This window comes from Electrophorus electricus, unplaced genomic scaffold (assembly GCF_041902795.1).
Source record: "Electrophorus electricus isolate QZ-2024a unplaced genomic scaffold, ASM4190279v1 Scaffold38, whole genome shotgun sequence".
Taxonomy (NCBI): domain Eukaryota; kingdom Metazoa; phylum Chordata; class Actinopteri; order Gymnotiformes; family Gymnotidae; genus Electrophorus; species Electrophorus electricus.
This window is the reverse complement of record NW_027658671.1, coordinates 77,296-103,005: the sequence shown is the minus strand read 5'-3', so window position 1 is coordinate 103,005 and position 25,710 is coordinate 77,296.

Here is a 25,710-nt window from a genome sequence, read left to right as displayed (position 1 = left end):
CTATCTTATTTTCAGTCATAGTTTAGATTAACAAAAGCTACTTTTGTTTATGCATATTACTTGACTGATTAACTGGTTGGACCACGCATAAGAGTTAATGAGGAAAATACTGAATCACTCAAATGCCATTTCTGGATACATTCAACGTAAAACATGTTAGCCTGTAACTCACTAATGATGCATACAACAAACACTGAAGGTGAAAACAAGAAAATGTGACTCCCTTACAATGAAAGAAAATCATTTATTGATAAATATTTATAAAGCTGTAACAAACATTATTTACAAAATGTACAAAACATGATGAGGACGACTGCAGTGGTGATGATCTGGTGATGACCACTCCATGGATGGTGATTTTGTCCAACTCTTCGACGATGGTGATGGCACTAATAATCCTGAAGGATCAATTCTCTATGGCGATCGGTCCGCTGATTGGCCTTGTCTTTGTAGTCTGGTGTAGACCACAAAGTCTCAAATTAGCCTGAAGAACATCTTGTAAAGCCTTGTTGTTCTGGCCTGGTCCAAAAACTGATGTTGGCCTCTTGTCCTGGTGGGTTTCTTGGTGAGCTTCAGGTTGTCCCGTTGTCTGTAATCCAGGAAAAAGCCTGCACTGGAGACCTGCATGATGGAAAAGCAGGAAAAAGACTCAGCAAACATGGTTAGATGTTTTACTGAGAAATCTGGGAGATGTTTTAGGGTGACACAAACCTAAAAAGATGGAAAATTAAACAGGTGTAGGGGGTAAAGGGAAAAGAGAAGAAAGGTACAGACCTAAACTGCTCCAGTTTGGTGATCAGTCCATGTGATGCTCAAGCTTCTTGCGCCAACAGGTCAAGACCTAGGCCTCACATGGCTATGTGAAAACAGACTGCATCTGAAAAACACCCACATGCATACAAGAGCATTGAGGGTAAAAGAAATTGTATGATACATAGCATATAATAAATCCTAAATGTGTATAATGTCAATCAAAGTGTTCTGTGGGTTATTAAAAGCCTGGAGGAGGAGGTGGAGGGGGTCCTCTTGGTGATCATGGTCCGTTAGAAAACACAGCGGGGTGCAGCGTCTCGACGGTCTGGGTGTGACTGTACTCAGATGACCTGAAAAGGCCATCTGAATCGATGGAAACACCCTTAAACGTCATGGACACCATGGTTTGCTGCAAAATACACACAGAGTAAAAATGTCACAAAATATAATTTTCTTAAAATGCCCACATCTCAAGCAAGTCTAATTCAAACAGATGCATTCAGGCAGGAGAAAGCACTAACCAGAAAAATATTCTGCACCGATGACTCTGTTGACTCGGCGCACAGGTAGAAGGTCGCCCCAGTGATGCCGGTTCCTCTGCGCTGAATTAACGGAGTAGATCCTGATTAATGTGACTCAAAATGGGACAAGCTAGTTAAAATGCTTTTAGTTGAGACAGATATTTACCTTGATGCAGGCCACAGCATTAACGCTGGCAAAGTTCTGGAGGGTAAGCTGCAAAAGCAATAAAAAGGTTAGGTGAGGGAAACAACCGTCATGTCCATTCTCACTGAAATTGGGAACTTGTTCCCATGACTTAGACTCACCTCTGCACACACGTGGTAAAATGTATTGCTGAGCACCCACCAGTGCTCGCTCTCCAGCCCACTGTAGATGGATTTGTGCTGGAGCTTCACCTCTACCATCTACAATCATGCAGAAAAAAAGCATCTCAATCAACGTTACCACGACACCGGCTAGTGGAAACTCTCAGCTAACAAAATGTTTCTCTGTGCCAAAAGGCCTATTATAAAATGATTAAAAATTCAAGGGAACCTTTGTATCTGCAGAAAACATCTGCGATAAGGTGTAGGCAAACATCCTGTTTGCGTTGTGCAGAGTTTGGAGAGGCTGATACATGGTCAGTAAAAAAAAAGAAAATACATTGTTTAGGCAAGATTGCAACTATGAAGGGAAAGCAAAACAAAAACTTGTTACATTGCATTTAAGAAGAATGTGCAAGATCTATATTTTACAATAACTGTGACCATAGCGTCGCGAAAAAAGACGCAGTGGAAGTTAGCTGTTCTGCACAGAAACCTCCTCCTGAAGCAGTGATAACAGACAAACGCGAGTATAAACTGAATGAAGCTAGCTAGAGTTCTCAAGTATGAGCAATTAGCCAGCTAACTAGCTAGCTATGTCGCCAGGTACCTTTAGGATCAGAGTACAGGTCGCATCAAACTTGTCCTGATCCAACGGAAAAGGCTCCCGATCCTCCAGTTCTGCGAAAGATGTTTAAATAACCAGTGAAATATTTAACAAAAAGAATGTGGCTAGCTAGCTACAACATAGCCTTAGCTAAATATTAGCCGTTAAAAGGGTAAATTAGTTAGCGCTAGCTAAGAAGCTGAATTTCTTTTTTGTTACTGCAGCAATCCGTTGCCTTAGAAACAATAAAATGCAAACAAAAAACCCCTTTATGCTAAATTTAGTTATTAAATAGACGGGGTCTGACCGAAGAGAAACACTATGTTGTATCCATGACGGCGGAAGGTGATGTTACAAAAGTCGTAGAAGAGTGTGATTAAAACAGACGAACAAGCTAGCGTTAGCTAAGATAAGCTAAGCAACTAGCCAGCGTCATATAGTAGTTAGTTCTGCGAGGAATCAAGCTACGGCAGCTAGTTAGCTAGATAACTTATGTAGTTAGCTGGCCTGACTTTCAAATACAATAGTCCGTTCTTCGCTAGCTTGGTTAGTTAGCTAACTCACGGTCGCTGGGCTCAGTGTGGGTCGCAGCTTCTTCCACCGCCTGCTGCCGATCCCGGACACGCCACCTGTAAACAAGAAAAGAAGTGACAGCTACGGCTGAAATGCCAGCGGCACAAAGGACCGCCGGTCGAAGCCGGATACTAAGGACACGCAGAAGAAACTTCATATTCATAGCAGAGGATTCTGTTTAAGTGTAATGTAGCTCGAGCAAACTCTGAAAGCGCCTTGTTAGTTTGAGGGTCGGTATACGACTGAATGGTTTTAGGGTTTTGGCTTCGTCACCGTTCCACATAACATTCGATCACCTTGGTGATCTAAATTTATGTCAAAACATCTTGTTTTCCCAGACTACAATATGCAAAATTACACGTAGCAACGTGAGAGAAAACATTTAAAAAAAAATAGGCAAATGTTGGCAAAAGAGGAATTACCCGATACAGAGTAACAGCCTAAAAAAACGCCACAAAAAATATGTTGTCTCTATTTTTAAGGCTAATTTGCTAAAACGTTTTCATTATTACTTTGATATTCATCTGCAGGCCACATTTGGCACAAAAGTAGAAAAAGTCATAAAGACTGAATAACAGTGCTATTCAGTCATTCTTTCTGATTCATGCATGCGTGTATTCATTATTTAAAGGGCACATATGAAAAATTAACCTTTTAAGTGCTTGTGCACATATATTTGGCTATCTTGAGTGCCTACCAACACACCAACTGTGAAATAAGACAACTCAGTGTGATGGAAAATATTATTTGATCATGTATTATCATGTGATTCATATGTGATGATTCCTATATAATTATGTTAATCCTTTCCATCATATAATCCTATATGAATGGTTTAGTCTGCATACTCTGTCTCTGTATATTGTGTGAACAAATGATTGTGTTGTGACCTGCAGGGGTCGTAAAGAGGGATTAGGCTTTTGTTTTCTTGCAAATGGTGTCTGTCCTTTGAAGCGTCCTGGCATATGCAGGAATGTTCATCACCAAATGGAGCAGGGAGTGCGTGAACAAGATCACAGAGCACCACCTCCCTGGGGAGGGGGTTGAAGTTTAGATATAAGGAGTAGTCAGTCTACCCCTTTAGAGCTTTCGCTTTCGAGCATTAGCCCTCACACAGCTGTGTGTCCTTTTGTGTGTCCTATTTTCGTTATTAAATGACTCTCTTAATCACGTGTGACTTGCTGTTTGTTCAAAATTCCACCACATCAGTAAGCATTTTAGTGGGCTGCCCATGTCAGAAAACATGAACTAAAACAAGCTGTTCAGATTTGGCTTCCCTTTCTACCCCAAAAGGGAGCCATTCGCTTTATGCCACCCGCGGTCTCAGTGTCTGCACCCACGGCTTGATAACTACCTTTGCGGAAGTGCGCAATTTATTTTGTCACACACGCCAGGTCCGCTATCACGTTGAAGGTAAGAGCCAACCCAGGCCATTTCAGTGAACACGTGTTATCTCCAACTCTAGGAGTCATGTTACATAGCTCATGGATGCTTTTCCTAAAATTGTAAACATTGCTTTTGCCTACCAACAAAAAATAAACATAAATGAATAATGTCTAATTGTATCAGGTCACTACTAATTCAACTCCCATCTTAATGTGCTTTTCTCAGCACAATCTACTGCATATTTGTTGTTTCTGACAATGCTGAGCTTTAGGAAATTAAGGACATTCACGTTTTGCCTTGGATTCATGTGGTAGCATAAGACAGGTGGATATTACTTCCCAAAACTGCTCAACAGCAGTAAACAAATTCATTCTTCTCCCAGCTGTCTGTCTATTTCTTCTTATAGTTTGGGTGTCTCAACCAAACCTACCTCTATGATAACGGCCTTGGGATGTTCTTCATAGTTTATTTGTTCTTATTCCATCTCTGGATCAAATCCTGTGGGGACTGACCAGTACAGGATCAGAGATCAATGTGGATCTCTGAGCTTTCTATCCATCAGGTGATGGTCATGTCTTTGTAGTTAGGTGGGTCTTAGAACGCAGTGTAGATCTACACCTTGAATGCATATTTGTCGACTGGAGTTTGGAAAGGATTCTGCCCCTAGACACACCCACTTCATTATACTGGCTCTCAACTTAAATTGTAAAGTGAGTGCTTGTAGGTTATTCAACAAAACATAAGCCCCTCCTGATGATGGAATAAGGAGATATATCCCAGATTTATTCCCCTATCTTATTTTCAGTCATAGTTTAGATTAACAAAAGCTACTTTTGTTTATGCATATTACTTGACTGATTAACTGGTTGGACCACGCATAAGAGTTAATGAGGAAAATACTGAATCACTCAAATGCCATTTCTGGATACATTCAACGTAAAACATGTTAGCCTGTAACTCACTAATGATGCATACAACAAACACTGAAGGTGAAAACAAGAAAATGTGACTCCCTTACAATGAAAGAAAATCATTTATTGATAAATATTTATAAAGCTGTAACAAACATTATTTACAAAATGTACAAAACATGATGAGGACGACTGCAGTGGTGATGATCTGGTGATGACCACTCCATGGATGGTGATTTTGTCCAACTCTTCGACGATGGTGATGGCACTAATAATCCTGAAGGATCAATTCTCTATGGCGATCGGTCCGCTGATTGGCCTTGTCTTTGTAGTCTGGTGTAGACCACAAAGTCTCAAATTAGCCTGAAGAACATCTTGTAAAGCCTTGTTGTTCTGGCCTGGTCCAAAAACTGATGTTGGCCTCTTGTCCTGGTGGGTTTCTTGGTGAGCTTCAGGTTGTCCCGTTGTCTGTAATCCAGGAAAAAGCCTGCACTGGAGACCTGCATGATGGAAAAGCAGGAAAAAGACTCAGCAAACATGGTTAGATGTTTTACTGAGAAATCTGGGAGATGTTTTAGGGTGACACAAACCTAAAAAGATGGAAAATTAAACAGGTGTAGGGGGTAAAGGGAAAAGAGAAGAAAGGTACAGACCTAAACTGCTCCAGTTTGGTGATCAGTCCATGTGATGCTCAAGCTTCTTGCGCCAACAGGTCAAGACCTAGGCCTCACATGGCTATGTGAAAACAGACTGCATCTGAAAAACACCCACATGCATACAAGAGCATTGAGGGTAAAATAAATTGTATGATACATAGCATATAATAAATCCTAAATGTGTATAATGTCAATCAAAGTGTTCTGTGGGTTATTAAAAGCCTGGAGGAGGAGGTGGAGGGGGTCCTCTTGGTGATCATGGTCCGTTAGAAAACACAGCGGGGTGCAGCGTCTCGACGGTCTGGGTGTGACTGTACTCAGATGACCTGAAAAGGCCATCTGAATCGATGGAAACACCCTTAAACGTCATGGACACCATGGTTTGCTGCAAAATACACACAGAGTAAAAATGTCACAAAATATAATTTTCTTAAAATGCCCACATCTCAAGCAAGTCTAATTCAAACAGATGCATTCAGGCAGGAGAAAGCACTAACCAGAAAAATATTCTGCACCGATGACTCTGTTGACTCGGCGCACAGGTAGAAGGTCGCCCCAGTGATGCCGGTTCCTCTGCGCTGAATTAACGGAGTAGATCCTGATTAATGTGACTCAAAATGGGACAAGCTAGTTAAAATGCTTTTAGTTGAGACAGATATTTACCTTGATGCAGGCCACAGCATTAACGCTGGCAAAGTTCTGGAGGGTAAGCTGCAAAAGCAATAAAAAGGTTAGGTGAGGGAAACAACCGTCATGTCCATTCTCACTGAAATTGGGAACTTGTTCCCATGACTTAGACTCACCTCTGCACACACGTGGTAAAATGTATTGCTGAGCACCCACCAGTGCTCGCTCTCCAGCCCACTGTAGATGGATTTGTGCTGGAGCTTCACCTCTACCATCTACAATCATGCAGAAAAAAAGCATCTCAATCAACGTTACCACGACACCGGCTAGTGGAAACTCTCAGCTAACAAAATGTTTCTCTGTGCCAAAAGGCCTATTATAAAATGATTAAAAATTCAAGGGAACCTTTGTATCTGCAGAAAACATCTGCGATAAGGTGTAGGCAAACATCCTGTTTGCGTTGTGCAGAGTTTGGAGAGGCTGATACATGGTCAGTAAAAAAAAAGAAAATACATTGTTTAGGCAAGATTGCAACTATGAAGGGAAAGCAAAACAAAAACTTGTTACATTGCATTTAAGAAGAATGTGCAAGATCTATATTTTACAATAACTGTGACCATAGCGTCGCGAAAAAAGACGCAGTGGAAGTTAGCTGTTCTGCACAGAAACCTCCTCCTGAAGCAGTGATAACAGACAAACGCGAGTATAAACTGAATGAAGCTAGCTAGAGTTCTCAAGTATGAGCAATTAGCCAGCTAACTAGCTAGCTATGTCGCCAGGTACCTTTAGGATCAGAGTACAGGTCGCATCAAACTTGTCCTGATCCAACGGAAAAGGCTCCCGATCCTCCAGTTCTGCGAAAGATGTTTAAATAACCAGTGAAATATTTAACAAAAAGAATGTGGCTAGCTAGCTACAACATAGCCTTAGCTAAATATTAGCCGTTAAAAGGGTAAATTAGTTAGCGCTAGCTAAGAAGCTGAATTTCTTTTTTGTTACTGCAGCAATCCGTTGCCTTAGAAACAATAAAATGCAAACAAAAAACCCCTTTATGCTAAATTTAGTTATTAAATAGACGGGGTCTGACCGAAGAGAAACACTATGTTGTATCCATGACGGCGGAAGGTGATGTTACAAAAGTCGTAGAAGAGTGTGATTAAAACAGACGAACAAGCTAGCGTTAGCTAAGATAAGCTAAGCAACTAGCCAGCGTCATATAGTAGTTAGTTCTGCGAGGAATCAAGCTACGGCAGCTAGTTAGCTAGATAACTTATGTAGTTAGCTGGCCTGACTTTCAAATACAATAGTCCGTTCTTCGCTAGCTTGGTTAGTTAGCTAACTCACGGTCGCTGGGCTCAGTGTGGGTCGCAGCTTCTTCCACCGCCTGCTGCCGATCCCGGACACGCCACCTGTAAACAAGAAAAGAAGTGACAGCTACGGCTGAAATGCCAGCGGCACAAAGGACCGCCGGTCGAAGCCGGATACTAAGGACACGCAGAAGAAACTTCATATTCATAGCAGAGGATTCTGTTTAAGTGTAATGTAGCTCGAGCAAACTCTGAAAGCGCCTTGTTAGTTTGAGGGTCGGTATACGACTGAATGGTTTTAGGGTTTTGGCTTCGTCACCGTTCCACATAACATTCGATCACCTTGGTGATCTAAATTTATGTCAAAACATCTTGTTTTCCCAGACTACAATATGCAAAATTACACGTAGCAACGTGAGAGAAAACATTTAAAAAAAAATAGGCAAATGTTGGCAAAAGAGGAATTACCCGATACAGAGTAACAGCCTAAAAAAACGCCACAAAAAATATGTTGTCTCTATTTTTAAGGCTAATTTGCTAAAACGTTTTCATTATTACTTTGATATTCATCTGCAGGCCACATTTGGCACAAAAGTAGAAAAAGTCATAAAGACTGAATAACAGTGCTATTCAGTCATTCTTTCTGATTCATGCATGCGTGTATTCATTATTTAAAGGGCACATATGAAAAATTAACCTTTTAAGTGCTTGTGCACATATATTTGGCTATCTTGAGTGCCTACCAACACACCAACTGTGAAATAAGACAACTCAGTGTGATGGAAAATATTATTTGATCATGTATTATCATGTGATTCATATGTGATGATTCCTATATAATTATGTTAATCCTTTCCATCATATAATCCTATATGAATGGTTTAGTCTGCATACTCTGTCTCTGTATATTGTGTGAACAAATGATTGTGTTGTGACCTGCAGGGGTCGTAAAGAGGGATTAGGCTTTTGTTTTCTTGCAAATGGTGTCTGTCCTTTGAAGCGTCCTGGCATATGCAGGAATGTTCATCACCAAATGGAGCAGGGAGTGCGTGAACAAGATCACAGAGCACCACCTCCCTGGGGAGGGGGTTGAAGTTTAGATATAAGGAGTAGTCAGTCTACCCCTTTAGAGCTTTCGCTTTCGAGCATTAGCCCTCACACAGCTGTGTGTCCTTTTGTGTGTCCTATTTTCGTTATTAAATGACTCTCTTAATCACGTGTGACTTGCTGTTTGTTCAAAATTCCACCACATCAGTCAGCATTTTAGTGGGCTGCCTATGTCAGAAAACATGAACTAAAACAAGCTGTTCAGATTTGGCTTCCCTTTCTACCCCAAAAGGGAGCCATTCGCTTTATGCCACCCCCGGTCTCAGTGTCTGCACCCACGGCTTGATAACTACCTTTGCGGAAGTGCGCAGTTTATTTTGTCACACACGCCAGGTCCGCTATCACGTTGAAGGTAAGAGCCAACCCAGGCCATTTCAGTGAACACGTGTTATCTCCAACTCTAGGAGTCATGTTACATAGCTCATGGATGCTTTTCCTAAAATTGTAAACATTGCTTTTGCCTACCAACAAAAAATAAACATAAATGAATAATGTCTAATTGTATCAGGTCACTACTAATTCAACTCCCATCTTAATGTGCTTTTCTCAGCACAATCTACTGCATATTTGTTGTTTCTGATCATGCTGAGCTTTAGGAAATTAAGGACATTCACGTTTTGCCTTGGATTCATGTGGTAGCATAAGACAGGTGGATATTACTTCCCAAAACTGCTCAACAGCAGTAAACAAATTCATTCTTCTCCCAGCTGTCTGTCTATTTCTTCTTATAGTTTGGGTGTCTCAACCAAACCTACCTCTATGATAATGGCCTTGGGATGTTCTTCATAGTTTATTTGTTCTTATTCCATCTCTGGATCAAATCCTGTGGGGACTGACCAGTACAGGATCAGAGATCAATGTGGATCTCTGAGCTTTCTATCCATCAGGTGATGGTCATGTCTTTGTAGTTAGGTGGGTCTTAGAACGCAGTGTAGATCTACACCTTGAATGCATATTTGTCGACTGGAGTTTGGAAAGGATTCTGCCCCTAGACACACCCACTTCATTATACTGGCTCTCAACTTAAATTGTAAAGTGAGTGCTTGTAGGTTATTCAACAAAACATAAGCCCCTCCTGATGATGGAATAAGGAGATATATCCCAGATTTATTCCCCTATCTTATTTTCAGTCATAGTTTAGATTAACAAAAGCTACTTTTGTTTATGCATATTACTTGACTGATTAACTGGTTGGACCACGCATAAGAGTTAATGAGGAAAATACTGAATCACTCAAATGCCATTTCTGGATACATTCAACGTAAAACATGTTAGCCTGTAACTCACTAATGATGCATACAACAAACACTGAAGGTGAAAACAAGAAAATGTGACTCCCTTACAATGAAAGAAAATCATTTATTGATAAATATTTATAAAGCTGTAACAAACATTATTTACAAAATGTACAAAACATGATGAGGACGACTGCAGTGGTGATGATCTGGTGATGACCACTCCATGGATGGTGATTTTGTCCAACTCTTCGACGATGGTGATGGCACTAATAATCCTGAAGGATCAATTCTCTATGGCGATCGGTCCGCTGATTGGCCTTGTCTTTGTAGTCTGGTGTAGACCACAAAGTCTCAAATTAGCCTGAAGAACATCTTGTAAAGCCTTGTTGTTCTGGCCTGGTCCAAAAACTGATGTTGGCCTCTTGTCCTGGTGGGTTTCTTGGTGAGCTTCAGGTTGTCCCGTTGTCTGTAATCCAGGAAAAAGCCTGCACTGGAGACCTGCATGATGGAAAAGCAGGAAAAAGACTCAGCAAACATGGTTAGATGTTTTACTGAGAAATCTGGGAGATGTTTTAGGGTGACACAAACCTAAAAAGATGGAAAATTAAACAGGTGTAGGGGGTAAAGGGAAAAGAGAAGAAAGGTACAGACCTAAACTGCTCCAGTTTGGTGATCAGTCCATGTGATGCTCAAGCTTCTTGCGCCAACAGGTCAAGACCTAGGCCTCACATGGCTATGTGAAAACAGACTGCATCTGAAAAACACCCACATGCATACAAGAGCATTGAGGGTAAAAGAAATTGTATGATACATAGCATATAATAAATCCTAAATGTGTATAATGTCAATCAAAGTGTTCTGTGGGTTATTAAAAGCCTGGAGGAGGAGGTGGAGGGGGTCCTCTTGGTGATCATGGTCCGTTAGAAAACACAGCGGGGTGCAGCGTCTCGACGGTCTGGGTGTGACTGTACTCAGATGACCTGAAAAGGCCATCTGAATCGATGGAAACACCCTTAAACGTCATGGACACCATGGTTTGCTGCAAAATACACACAGAGTAAAAATGTCACAAAATATAATTTTCTTAAAATGCCCACATCTCAAGCAAGTCTAATTCAAACAGATGCATTCAGGCAGGAGAAAGCACTAACCAGAAAAATATTCTGCACCGATGACTCTGTTGACTCGGCGCACAGGTAGAAGGTCGCCCCAGTGATGCCGGTTCCTCTGCGCTGAATTAACGGAGTAGATCCTGATTAATGTGACTCAAAATGGGACAAGCTAGTTAAAATGCTTTTAGTTGAGACAGATATTTACCTTGATGCAGGCCACAGCATTAACGCTGGCAAAGTTCTGGAGGGTAAGCTGCAAAAGCAATAAAAAGGTTAGGTGAGGGAAACAACCGTCATGTCCATTCTCACTGAAATTGGGAACTTGTTCCCATGACTTAGACTCACCTCTGCACACACGTGGTAAAATGTATTGCTGAGCACCCACCAGTGCTCGCTCTCCAGCCCACTGTAGATGGATTTGTGCTGGAGCTTCACCTCTACCATCTACAATCATGCAGAAAAAAAGCATCTCAATCAACGTTACCACGACACCGGCTAGTGGAAACTCTCAGCTAACAAAATGTTTCTCTGTGCCAAAAGGCCTATTATAAAATGATTAAAAATTCAAGGGAACCTTTGTATCTGCAGAAAACATCTGCGATAAGGTGTAGGCAAACATCCTGTTTGCGTTGTGCAGAGTTTGGAGAGGCTGATACATGGTCAGTAAAAAAAAAGAAAATACATTGTTTAGGCAAGATTGCAACTATGAAGGGAAAGCAAAACAAAAACTTGTTACATTGCATTTAAGAAGAATGTGCAAGATCTATATTTTACAATAACTGTGACCATAGCGTCGCGAAAAAAGACGCAGTGGAAGTTAGCTGTTCTGCACAGAAACCTCCTCCTGAAGCAGTGATAACAGACAAACGCGAGTATAAACTGAATGAAGCTAGCTAGAGTTCTCAAGTATGAGCAATTAGCCAGCTAACTAGCTAGCTATGTCGCCAGGTACCTTTAGGATCAGAGTACAGGTCGCATCAAACTTGTCCTGATCCAACGGAAAAGGCTCCCGATCCTCCAGTTCTGCGAAAGATGTTTAAATAACCAGTGAAATATTTAACAAAAAGAATGTGGCTAGCTAGCTACAACATAGCCTTAGCTAAATATTAGCCGTTAAAAGGGTAAATTAGTTAGCGCTAGCTAAGAAGCTGAATTTCTTTTTTGTTACTGCAGCAATCCGTTGCCTTAGAAACAATAAAATGCAAACAAAAAACCCCTTTATGCTAAATTTAGTTATTAAATAGACGGGGTCTGACCGAAGAGAAACACTATGTTGTATCCATGACGGCGGAAGGTGATGTTACAAAAGTCGTAGAAGAGTGTGATTAAAACAGACGAACAAGCTAGCGTTAGCTAAGATAAGCTAAGCAACTAGCCAGCGTCATATAGTAGTTAGTTCTGCGAGGAATCAAGCTACGGCAGCTAGTTAGCTAGATAACTTATGTAGTTAGCTGGCCTGACTTTCAAATACAATAGTCCGTTCTTCGCTAGCTTGGTTAGTTAGCTAACTCACGGTCGCTGGGCTCAGTGTGGGTCGCAGCTTCTTCCACCGCCTGCTGCCGATCCCGGACACGCCACCTGTAAACAAGAAAAGAAGTGACAGCTACGGCTGAAATGCCAGCGGCACAAAGGACCGCCGGTCGAAGCCGGATACTAAGGACACACAGAAGAAACTTCATATTCATAGCAGAGGATTCTGTTTAAGTGTAATGTAGCTCGAGCAAACTCTGAAAGCGCCTTGTTAGTTTGAGGGTCGGTATACGACTGAATGGTTTTAGGGTTTTGGCTTCGTCACCGTTCCACATAACATTCGATCACCTTGGTGATCTAAATTTATGTCAAAACATCTTGTTTTCCCAGACTACAATATGCAAAATTACACGTAGCAACGTGAGAGAAAACATTTAAAAAAAAATAGGCAAATGTTGGCAAAAGAGGAATTACCCGATACAGAGTAACAGCCTAAAAAAACGCCACAAAAAATATGTTGTCTCTATTTTTAAGGCTAATTTGCTAAAACGTTTTCATTATTACTTTGATATTCATCTGCAGGCCACATTTGGCACAAAAGTAGAAAAAGTCATAAAGACTGAATAACAGTGCTATTCAGTCATTCTTTCTGATTCATGCATGCGTGTATTCATTATTTAAAGGGCACATATGAAAAATTAACCTTTTAAGTGCTTGTGCACATATATTTGGCTATCTTGAGTGCCTACCAACACACCAACTGTGAAATAAGACAACTCAGTGTGATGGAAAATATTATTTGATCATGTATTATCATGTGATTCATATGTGATGATTCCTATATAATTATGTTAATCCTTTCCATCATATAATCCTATATGAATGGTTTAGTCTGCATACTCTGTCTCTGTATATTGTGTGAACAAATGATTGTGTTGTGACCTGCAGGGGTCGTAAAGAGGGATTAGGCTTTTGTTTTCTTGCAAATGGTGTCTGTCCTTTGAAGCGTCCTGGCATATGCAGGAATGTTCATCACCAAATGGAGCAGGGAGTGCGTGAACAAGATCACAGAGCACCACCTCCCTGGGGAGGGGGTTGAAGTTTAGATATAAGGAGTAGTCAGTCTACCCCTTTAGAGCTTTCGCTTTCGAGCATTAGCCCTCACACAGCTGTGTGTCCTTTTGTGTGTCCTATTTTCGTTATTAAATGACTCTCTTAATCACGTGTGACTTGCTGTTTGTTCAAAATTCCACCACATCAGTAAGCATTTTAGTGGGCTGCCCATGTCAGAAAACATGAACTAAAACAAGCTGTTCAGATTTGGCTTCCCTTTCTACCCCAAAAGGGAGCCATTCGCTTTATGCCACCCCCGGTCTCAGTGTCTGCACCCACGGCTTGATAACTACCTTTGCGGAAGTGCGCAATTTATTTTGTCACACACGCCAGGTCCGCTATCACGTTGAAGGTAAGAGCCAACCCAGGCCATTTCAGTGAACACGTGTTATCTCCAACTCTAGGAGTCATGTTACATAGCTCATGGATGCTTTTCCTAAAATTGTAAACATTGCTTTTGCCTACCAACAAAAAATAAACATAAATGAATAATGTCTAATTGTATCAGGTCACTACTAATTCAACTCCCATCTTAATGTGCTTTTCTCAGCACAATCTACTGCATATTTGTTGTTTCTGACAATGCTGAGCTTTAGGAAATTAAGGACATTCACGTTTTGCCTTGGATTCATGTGGTAGCATAAGACAGGTGGATATTACTTCCCAAAACTGCTCAACAGCAGTAAACAAATTCATTCTTCTCCCAGCTGTCTGTCTATTTCTTCTTATAGTTTGGGTGTCTCAACCAAACCTACCTCTATGATAACGGCCTTGGGATGTTCTTCATAGTTTATTTGTTCTTATTCCATCTCTGGATCAAATCCTGTGGGGACTGACCAGTACAGGATCAGAGATCAATGTGGATCTCTGAGCTTTCTATCCATCAGGTGATGGTCATGTCTTTGTAGTTAGGTGGGTCTTAGAACGCAGTGTAGATCTACACCTTGAATGCATATTTGTCGACTGGAGTTTGGAAAGGATTCTGCCCCTAGACACACCCACTTCATTATACTGGCTCTCAACTTAAATTGTAAAGTGAGTGCTTGTAGGTTATTCAACAAAACATAAGCCCCTCCTGATGATGGAATAAGGAGATATATCCCAGATTTATTCCCCTATCTTATTTTCAGTCATAGTTTAGATTAACAAAAGCTACTTTTGTTTATGCATATTACTTGACTGATTAACTGGTTGGACCACGCATAAGAGTTAATGAGGAAAATACTGAATCACTCAAATGCCATTTCTGGATACATTCAACGTAAAACATGTTAGCCTGTAACTCACTAATGATGCATACAACAAACACTGAAGGTGAAAACAAGAAAATGTGACTCCCTTACAATGAAAGAAAATCATTTATTGATAAATATTTATAAAGCTGTAACAAACATTATTTACAAAATGTACAAAACATGATGAGGACGACTGCAGTGGTGATGATCTGGTGATGACCACTCCATGGATGGTGATTTTGTCCAACTCTTCGACGATGGTGATGGCACTAATCATCCTGAAGGATCAATTCTCTATGGCGATCGGTCCGCTGATTGGCCTTGTCTTTGTAGTCTGGTGTAGACCACAAAGTCTCAAATTAGCCTGAAGAACATCTTGTAAAGCCTTGTTGTTCTGGCCTGGTCCAAAAACTGATGTTGGCCTCTTGTCCTGGTGGGTTTCTTGGTGAGCTTCAGGTTGTCCCGTTGTCTGTAATCCAGGAAAAAGCCTGCACTGGAGACCTGCATGATGGAAAAGCAGGAAAAAGACTCAGCAAACATGGTTAGATGTTTTACTGAGAAATCTGGGAGATGTTTTAGGGTGACACAAACCTAAAAAGATGGAAAATTAAACAGGTGTAGGGGGTAAAGGGAAAAGAGAAGAAAGGTACAGACCTAAACTGCTCCAGTTTGGTGATCAGTCCATGTGATGCTCAAGCTTCTTGCGCCAACAGGTCAAGACCTAGGCCTCACATGGCTATGTGAAAACAGACTGCATCTGAAAAACACCCACATGCATACAAGAGCATTGAGGGTAAAAGAAATTGTATGATACATAGCATATAATAAATCCTAAATGTGTATAATGTCAATCAAAGTGTTCTGTGGGTTATTAAAAGCCTGGAGGAGGAGGTGGAGGGGGTCCTCTTGGTGATCATGGTCCGTTAGAAAACACAGCGGGGTGCAGCGTCTCGACGGTCTGGGTGTGACTGTACTCAGATGACCTGAAAAGGCCATCTGAATCGATGGAAACACCCTTAAACGTCATGGACACCATGGTTTGCTGCAAAATACACATAGAGTAAAAATGTCACAAAATATAATTTTCTTAAAATGCCCACATCTCAAGCAAGTCTAATTCAAACCGATGCATTCAGGCAGGAGAAAGCACTAACCAGAAAAATATTCTGCACCGATGACTCTGTTGACTCGGCGCACAGGTAGAAGGTCGCCCCAGTGATGCCGGTTCCTCTGCGCTGAATTAACGGAGTAGATCCTGATTAATGTGACTCAAAATGGGACAAGCTAGTTAAAATGCTTTTAGTTGAGACAGATATTTACCTTGATGCAGGCCACAGCATTAACGCTGGCAAAGTTCTGGAGGGTAAGCTGCAAAAGCAATAAAAAGGTTAGGTGAGGGAAACAACCGTCATGTCCATTCTCACTGAAATTGGGAACTTGTTCCCATGACTTAGACTCACCTCTGCACACACGTGGTAAAATGTATTGCTGAGCACCCACCAGTGCTCGCTCTCCAGCCCACTGTAGATGGATTTGTGCTGGAGCTTCACCTCTACCATCTACAATCATGCAGAAAAAAAGCATCTCAATCAACGTTACCACGACACCGGCTAGTGGAAACTCTCAGCTAACAAAATGTTTCTCTGTGCCAAAAGGCCTATTATAAAATGATTAAAAATTCAAGGGACCTTTGTATCTGCAGAAAACATCTGCGATAAGGTGTAAGAGCCAACCCAGGCCATTTCAGTGAACACGTGTTATCTCCAACTCTAGGAGTCATGTTACATAGCTCATGGATGCTTTTCCTAAAATTGTAAACATTGCTTTTGCCTACCAACAAAAAATAAACATAAATGAATAATGTCTAATTGTATCAGGTCACTACTAATTCAACTCCCATCTTAATGTGCTTTTCTCAGCACAATCTACTGCATATTTGTTGTTTCTGACAATGCTGAGCTTTAGGAAATTAAGGACATTCACGTTTTGCCTTGGATTCATGTGGTAGCATAAGACAGGTGGATATTACTTCCCAAAACTGCTCAACAGCAGTAAACAAATTCATTCTTCTCCCAGCTGTCTGTCTATTTCTTCTTATAGTTTGGGTGTCTCAACCAAACCTACCTCTATGATAACGGCCTTGGGATGTTCTTCATAGTTTATTTGTTCTTATTCCATCTCTGGATCAAATCCTGTGGGGACTGACCAGTACAGGATCAGAGATCAATGTGGATCTCTGAGCTTTCTATCCATCAGGTGATGGTCATGTCTTTGTAGTTAGGTGGGTCTTAGAACGCAGTGTAGATCTACACCTTGAATGCATATTTGTCGACTGGAGTTTGGAAAGGATTCTGCCCCTAGACACACCCACTTCATTATACTGGCTCTCAACTTAAATTGTAAAGTGAGTGCTTGTAGGTTATTCAACAAAACATAAGCCCCTCCTGATGATGGAATAAGGAGATATATCCCAGATTTATTCCCCTATCTTATTTTCAGTCATAGTTTAGATTAACAAAAGCTACTTTTGTTTATGCATATTACTTGACTGATTAACTGGTTGGACCACGCATAAGAGTTAATGAGGAAAATACTGAATCACTCAAATGCCATTTCTGGATACATTCAACGTAAAACATGTTAGCCTGTAACTCACTAATGATGCATACAACAAACACTGAAGGTGAAAACAAGAAAATGTGACTCCCTTACAATGAAAGAAAATCATTTATTGATAAATATTTATAAAGCTGTAACAAACATTATTTACAAAATGTACAAAACATGATGAGGACGACTGCAGTGGTGATGATCTGGTGATGACCACTCCATGGATGGTGATTTTGTCCAACTCTTCGACGATGGTGATGGCACTAATCATCCTGAAGGATCAATTCTCTATGGCGATCGGTCCGCTGATTGGCCTTGTCTTTGTAGTCTGGTGTAGACCACAAAGTCTCAAATTAGCCTGAAGAACATCTTGTAAAGCCTTGTTGTTCTGGCCTGGTCCAAAAACTGATGTTGGCCTCTTGTCCTGGTGGGTTTCTTGGTGAGCTTCAGGTTGTCCCGTTGTCTGTAATCCAGGAAAAAGCCTGCACTGGAGACCTGCATGATGGAAAAGCAGGAAAAAGACTCAGCAAACATGGTTAGATGTTTTACTGAGAAATCTGGGAGATGTTTTAGGGTGACACAAACCTAAAAAGATGGAAAATTAAACAGGTGTAGGGGGTAAAGGGAAAAGAGAAGAAAGGTACAGACCTAAACTGCTCCAGTTTGGTGATCAGTCCATGTGATGCTCAAGCTTCTTGCGCCAACAGGTCAAGACCTAGGCCTCACATGGCTATGTGAAAACAGACTGCATCTGAAAAACACCCACATGCATACAAGAGCATTGAGGGTAAAAGAAATTGTATGATACATAGCATATAATAAATCCTAAATGTGTATAATGTCAATCAAAGTGTTCTGTGGGTTATTAAAAGCCTGGAGGAGGAGGTGGAGGGGGTCCTCTTGGTGATCATGGTCCGTTAGAAAACACAGCGGGGTGCAGCGTCTCGACGGTCTGGGTGTGACTGTACTCAGATGACCTGAAAAGGCCATCTGAATCGATGGAAACACCCTTAAACGTCATGGACACCATGGTTTGCTGCAAAATACACACAGAGTAAAAATGTCACAAAATATAATTTTCTTAAAATGCCCACATCTCAAGCAAGTCTAATTCAAACAGATGCATTCAGGCAGGAGAAAGCACTAACCAGAAAAATATTCTGCACCGATGACTCTGTTGACTCGGCGCACAGGTAGAAGGTCGCCCCAGTGATGCCGGTTCCTCTGCGCTGAATTAACGGAGTAGATCCTGATTAATGTGACTCAAAATGGGACAAGCTAGTTAAAATGCTTTTAGTTGAGACAGATATTTACCTTGATGCAGGCCACAGCATTAACGCTGGCAAAGTTCTGGAGGGTAAGCTGCAAAAGCAATAAAAAGGTTAGGTGAGGGAAACAACCGTCATGTCCATTCTCACTGAAATTGGGAACTTGTTCCCATGACTTAGACTCACCTCTGCACACACGTGGTAAAATGTATTGCTGAGCACCCACCAGTGCTCGCTCTCCAGCCCACTGTAGATGGATTTGTGCTGGAGCTTCACCTCTACCATCTACAATCATGCAGAAAAAAAGCATCTCAATCAACGTTACCACGACACCGGCTAGTGGAAACTCTCAGCTAACAAAATGTTTCTCTGTGCCAAAAGGCCTATTATAAAATGATTAAAAATTCAAGGGAACCTTTGTATCTGCAGAAAACATCTGCGATAAGGTGTAAGAGCCAACCCAGGCCATTTCAGTGAACACGTGTTATCTCCAACTCTAGGAGTCATGTTACATAGCTCATGGATGCTTTTCCTAAAATTGTAAACATTGCTTTTGCCTACCAACAAAAAATAAACATAAATGAATAATGTCTAATTGTATCAGGTCACTACTAATTCAACTCCCATCTTAATGTGCTTTTCTCAGCACAATCTACTGCATATTTGTTGTTTCTGATCATGCTGAGCTTTAGGAAATTAAGGACATTCACGTTTTGCCTTGGATTCATGTGGTAGCATAAGACAGGTGGATATTACTTCCCAAAACTGCTCAACAGCAGTAAACAAATTCATTCTTCTCCCAGCTGTCTGTCTATTTCTTCTTATAGTTTGGGTGTCTCAACCAAACCTACCTCTATGATAATGGCCTTGGGATGTTCTTCATAGTTTATTTGTTCTTATTCCATCTCTGGATCAAATCCTGTGGGGACTGACCAGTACAGGATCAGAGATCAATGTGGATCTCTGAGCTTTCTATCCATCAGGTGATGGTCATGTCTTTGTAGTTAGGTGGGTCTTAGAACGCAGTGTAGATCTACACCTTGAATGCATATTTGTCGACTGGAGTTTGGAAAGGATTCTGCCCCTAGACACACCCACTTCATTATACTGGCTCTCAACTTAAATTGTAAAGTGAGTGCTTGTAGGTTATTCAACAAAACATAAGCCCCTCCTGATGATGGAATAAGGAGATATATCCCAGATTTATTCCCCTATCTTATTTTCAGTCATAGTTTAGATTAACAAAAGCTACTTTTGTTTATGCATATTACTTGACTGATTAACTGGTTGGACCACGCATAAGAGTTAATGAGGAAAATACTGAATCACTCAAATGCCATTTCTGGATACATTCAACGTAAAACATGTTAGCCTGTAACTCACTAATGATGCATACAACAAACACTGAAGGTGAAAACAAGAAAATGTGACTCCCTTACAATGAAAGAAAATCATTTATTGATAAATATTTATAAAGCTGTAACAAACATTATTTACAAAATGTACAAAACATGATGAGGACGACTGCAGTGGTGATGATCTGGTGATGACCACTCCATGGATGGTGATTTTGTCCAACTCTTCGACGATGGTGATGGCACTAATAATCCTGAAGGATCAATTCTCTATGGCGATCGGTCCGCTGATTGGCCTTGTCTTTGTAGTCTGGTGTAGACCACAAAGTCTCAAATTAGCCTGAAGAACATCTTGTAAAGCCTTGTTGTTCTGGCCTGGTCCAAAAACTGATGTTGGCCTCTTGTCCTGGTGGGTTTCTTGGTGAGCTTCAGGTTGTCCCGTTGTCTGTAATCCAGGAAAAAGCCTGCACTGGAGACCTGCATGATGGAAAAGCAGGAAAAAGACTCAGCAAACATGGTTAGATGTTTTACTGAGAAATCTGGGAGATGTTTTAGGGTGACACAAACCTAAAAAGATGGAAAATTAAACAGGTGTAGGGGGTAAAGGGAAAAGAGAAGAAAGGTACAGACCTAAACTGCTCCAGTTTGGTGATCAGTCCATGTGATGCTCAAGCTTCTTGCGCCAACAGGTCAAGACCTAGGCCTCACATGGCTATGTGAAAACAGACTGCATCTGAAAAACACCCACATGCATACAAGAGCATTGAGGGTAAAATAAATTGTATGATACATAGCATATAATAAATCCTAAATGTGTATAATGTCAATCAAAGTGTTCTGTGGGTTATTAAAAGCCTGGAGGAGGAGGTGGAGGGGGTCCTCTTGGTGATCATGGTCCGTTAGAAAACACAGCGGGGTGCAGCGTCTCGACGGTCTGGGTGTGACTGTACTCAGATGACCTGAAAAGGCCATCTGAATCGATGGAAACACCCTTAAACGTCATGGACACCATGGTTTGCTGCAAAATACACACAGAGTAAAAATGTCACAAAATATAATTTTCTTAAAATACCCACATCTCAAGCAAGTCTAATTCAAACCGATGCATTCAGGCAGGAGAAAGCACTAACCAGAAAAATATTCTGCACCGATGACTCTGTTGACTCGGCGCACAGGTAGAAGGTCGCCCCAGTGATGCCGGTTCCTCTGCGCTGAATTAACGGAGTAGATCCTGATTAATGTGACTCAAAATGGGACAAGCTAGTTAAAATGCTTTTAGTTGAGACAGATATTTACCTTGATGCCGGCCACAGCATTAACGCTGGCAAAGTTCTGGAGGGTAAGCTGCAAAAGCAATAAAAAGGTTAGGTGAGGGAAACAACCGTCATGTCCATTCTCACTGAAATTGGGAACTTGTTCCCATGACTTAGTCTCACCTCTGCACACACGTGGTAAAATGTATTGCTGAGCACCCACCAGTGCTCGCTCTCCAGCCCACTGTAGATGGATTTGTGCTGGAGCTTCACCTCTACCATCTACAATCATGCAGAAAAAAAGCATCTCAATCAACGTTACCACGACACCGGCTAGTGGAAACTCTCAGCTAACAAAATGTTTCTCTGTGCCAAAAGGCCTATTATAAAATGATTAAAAATTCAAGGGAACCTTTGTATCTGCAGAAAACATCTGCGATAAGGTGTAGGCAAACATCCTGTTTGCGTTGTGCAGAGTTTGGAGAGGCTGATACATGGTCAGTAAAAAAAAAGAAAATACATTGTTTAGGCAAGATTGCAACTATGAAGGGAAAGCAAAACAAAAACTTGTTACATTGCATTTAAGAAGAATGTGCAAGATCTATATTTTACAATAACTGTGACCATAGCGTCGCGAAAAAAGACGCAGTGGAAGTTAGCTGTTCTGCACAGAAACCTCCTCCTGAAGCAGTGATAACAGACAAACGCGAGTATAAACTGAATGAAGCTAGCTAGAGTTCTCAAGTATGAGCAATTAGCCAGCTAACTAGCTAGCTATGTCGCCAGGTACCTTTAGGATCAGAGTACAGGTCGCATCAAACTTGTCCTGATCCAACGGAAAAGGCTCCCGATCCTCCAGTTCTGCGAAAGATGTTTAAATAACCAGTGAAATATTTAACAAAAAGAATGTGGCTAGCTAGCTACAACATAGCCTTAGCTAAATATTAGCCGTTAAAAGGGTAAATTAGTTAGCGCTAGCTAAGAAGCTGATTTTTTTTTTTGTTACTGCAGCAATCCGTTGCCTTAGAAACAATAAAATGCAAACAAAAAACCCCTTTATGCTAAATTTAGTTATTAAATAGACGGGGTCTGACCGAAGAGAAACACTATGTTGTATCCATGACGGCGGAAGGTGATGTTACAAAAGTCGTAGAAGAGTGTGATTAAAACAGACGAACAAGCTAGCGTTAGCTAAGATAAGCTAAGCAACTAGCCAGCGTCATATAGTAGTTAGTTCTGCGAGGAATCAAGCTACGGCAGCTAGTTAGCTAGATAACTTATGTAGTTAGCTGGCCTGACTTTCAAATACAATAGTCCGTTCTTCGCTAGCTTGGTTAGTTAGCTAACTCACGGTCGCTGGGCTCAGTGTGGGTCGCAGCTTCTTCCACCGCCTGCTGCCGATCCCGGACACGCCACCTGTAAACAAGAAAAGAAGTGACAGCTACGGCTGAAATGCCAGCGGCACAAAGGACCGCCGGTCGAAGCCGGATACTAAGGACACGCAGAAGAAACTTCATATTCATAGCAGAGGATTCTGTTTAAGTGTAATGTAGCTCGAGCAAACTCTGAAAGCGCCTTGTTAGTTTGAGGGTCGGTATACGACTGAATGGTTTTAGGGTTTTGGCTTCGTCACCGTTCCACATAACATTCGATCACCTTGGTGATCTAAATTTATGTCAAAACATCTTGTTTTCCCAGACTACAATATGCAAAATTACACGTAGCAACGTGAGAGAAAACATTTAAAAAAAAATAGGCAAATGTTGGCAAAAGAGGAATTACCCGATACAGAGTAACAGCCTAAAAAAACGCCACAAAAAATATGTTGTCTCTATTTTTAAGGCTAATTTGCTAAAACGTTTTCATTATTACTTTGATATTCATCTGCAGGCCACATTTGGCACAAAAGTAGAAAAAGTCATAAAGACTGAATAACAGTGCTATTCAGTCATTCTTTCTGATTCATGCATGCGTGTATTCATTATTTAAAGGGCACATATGAAAAATTAACCTTTTAAGTGCTTGTGCACATATATTTGGCTATCTTGAGTGCCTACCAACACACCAACTGTGAAATAAGACAACTCAGTGTGATGGAAAATATTATTTGATCATGTATTATCATGTGATTCATATGTGATGATTCCTATATAATTATGTTAATCCTTTCCATCATATAATCCTATATGAATGGTTTAGTCTGCATACTCTGTCTCTGTATATTGTGTGAACAAATGATTGTGTTGTGACCTGCAGGGGTCGTAAAGAGGGATTAGGCTTTTGTTTTCTTGCAAATGGTGTCTGTCCTTTGAAGCGTCCTGGCATATGCAGGAATGTTCATCACCAAATGGAGCAGGGAGTGCGTGAACAAGATCACAGAGCACCACCTCCCTGGGGAGGGGGTTGAAGTTTAGATATAAGGAGTAGTCAGTCTACCCCTTTAGAGCTTTCGCTTTCGAGCATTAGCCCTCACACAGCTGTGTGTCCTTTTGTGTGTCCTATTTTCGTTATTAAATGACTCTCTTAATCACGTGTGACTTGCTGTTTGTTCAAAATTCCACCACATCAGTAAGCATTTTAGTGGGCTGCCCATGTCAGAAAACATGAACTAAAACAAGCTGTTCAGATTTGGCTTCCCTTTCTACCCCAAAAGGGAGCCATTCGCTTTATGCCACCCCCGGTCTCAGTGTCTGCACCCACGGCTTGATAACTACCTTTGCGGAAGTGCGCAATTTATTTTGTCACACACGCCAGGTCCGCTATCACGTTGAAGGTAAGAGCCAACCCAGGCCATTTCAGTGAACACGTGTTATCTCCAACTCTAGGAGTCATGTTACATAGCTCATGGATGCTTTTCCTAAAATTGTAAACATTGCTTTTGCCTACCAACAAAAAATAAACATAAATGAATAATGTCTAATTGTATCAGGTCACTACTAATTCAACTCCCATCTTAATGTGCTTTTCTCAGCACAATCTACTGCATATTTGTTGTTTCTGATCATGCTGAGCTTTAGGAAATTAAGGACATTCACGTTTTGCCTTGGATTCATGTGGTAGCATAAGACAGGTGGATATTACTTCCCAAAACTGCTCAACAGCAGTAAACAAATTCATTCTTCTCCCAGCTGTCTGTCTATTTCTTCTTATAGTTTGGGTGTCTCAACCAAACCTACCTCTATGATAACGGCCTTGGGATGTTCTTCATAGTTTATTTGTTCTTATTCCATCTCTGGATCAAATCCTGTGGGGACTGACCAGTACAGGATCAGAGATCAATGTGGATCTCTGAGCTTTCTATCCATCAGGTGATGGTCATGTCTTTGTAGTTAGGTGGGTCTTAGAACGCAGTGTAGATCTACACCTTGAATGCATATTTGTCGACTGGAGTTTGGAAAGGATTCTGCCCCTAGACACACCCACTTCATTATACTGGCTCTCAACTTAAATTGTAAAGTGAGTGCTTGTAGGTTATTCAACAAAACATAAGCCCCTCCTGATGATGGAATAAGGAGATATATCCCAGATTTATTCCCCTATCTTATTTTCAGTCATAGTTTAGATTAACAAAAGCTACTTTTGTTTATGCATATTACTTGACTGATTAACTGGTTGGACCACGCATAAGAGTTAATGAGGAAAATACTGAATTACTCAAATGCCATTTCTGGATACATTCAACGTAAAACATGTTAGCCTGTAACTCACTAATGATGCATACAACAAACACTGAAGGTGAAAACAAGAAAATGTGACTCCCTTACAATGAAAGAAAATCATTTATTGATAAATATTTATAAAGCTGTAACAAACATTATTTACAAAATGTACAAAACATGATGAGGACGACTGCAGTGGTGATGATCTGGTGATGACCACTCCATGGATGGTGATTTTGTCCAACTCTTCGACGATGGTGATGGCACTAATAATCCTGAAGGATCAATTCTCTATGGCGATCGGTCCGCTGATTGGCCTTGTCTTTGTAGTCTGGTGTAGACCACAAAGTCTCAAATTATCCTGAAGAACATCTTGTAAAGCCTTGTTGTTCTGGCCTGGTCCAAAAACTGATGTTGGCCTCTTGTCCTGGTGGGTTTCTTGGTGAGCTTCAGGTTGTCCAGTTGTCTGTAATCCAGGAAAAAGCCTGCACTGGAGACCTGCATGATGGAAAAGCAGGAAAAAGACTCACCAAACATGGTTAGATGTTTTACTGAGAAATCTGGGAGATGTTTTAGGGTGACACAAACCTAAAAAGATGGAAAATTAAACAGGTGTAGGGGGTAAAGGGAAAAGAGAAGAAAGGTA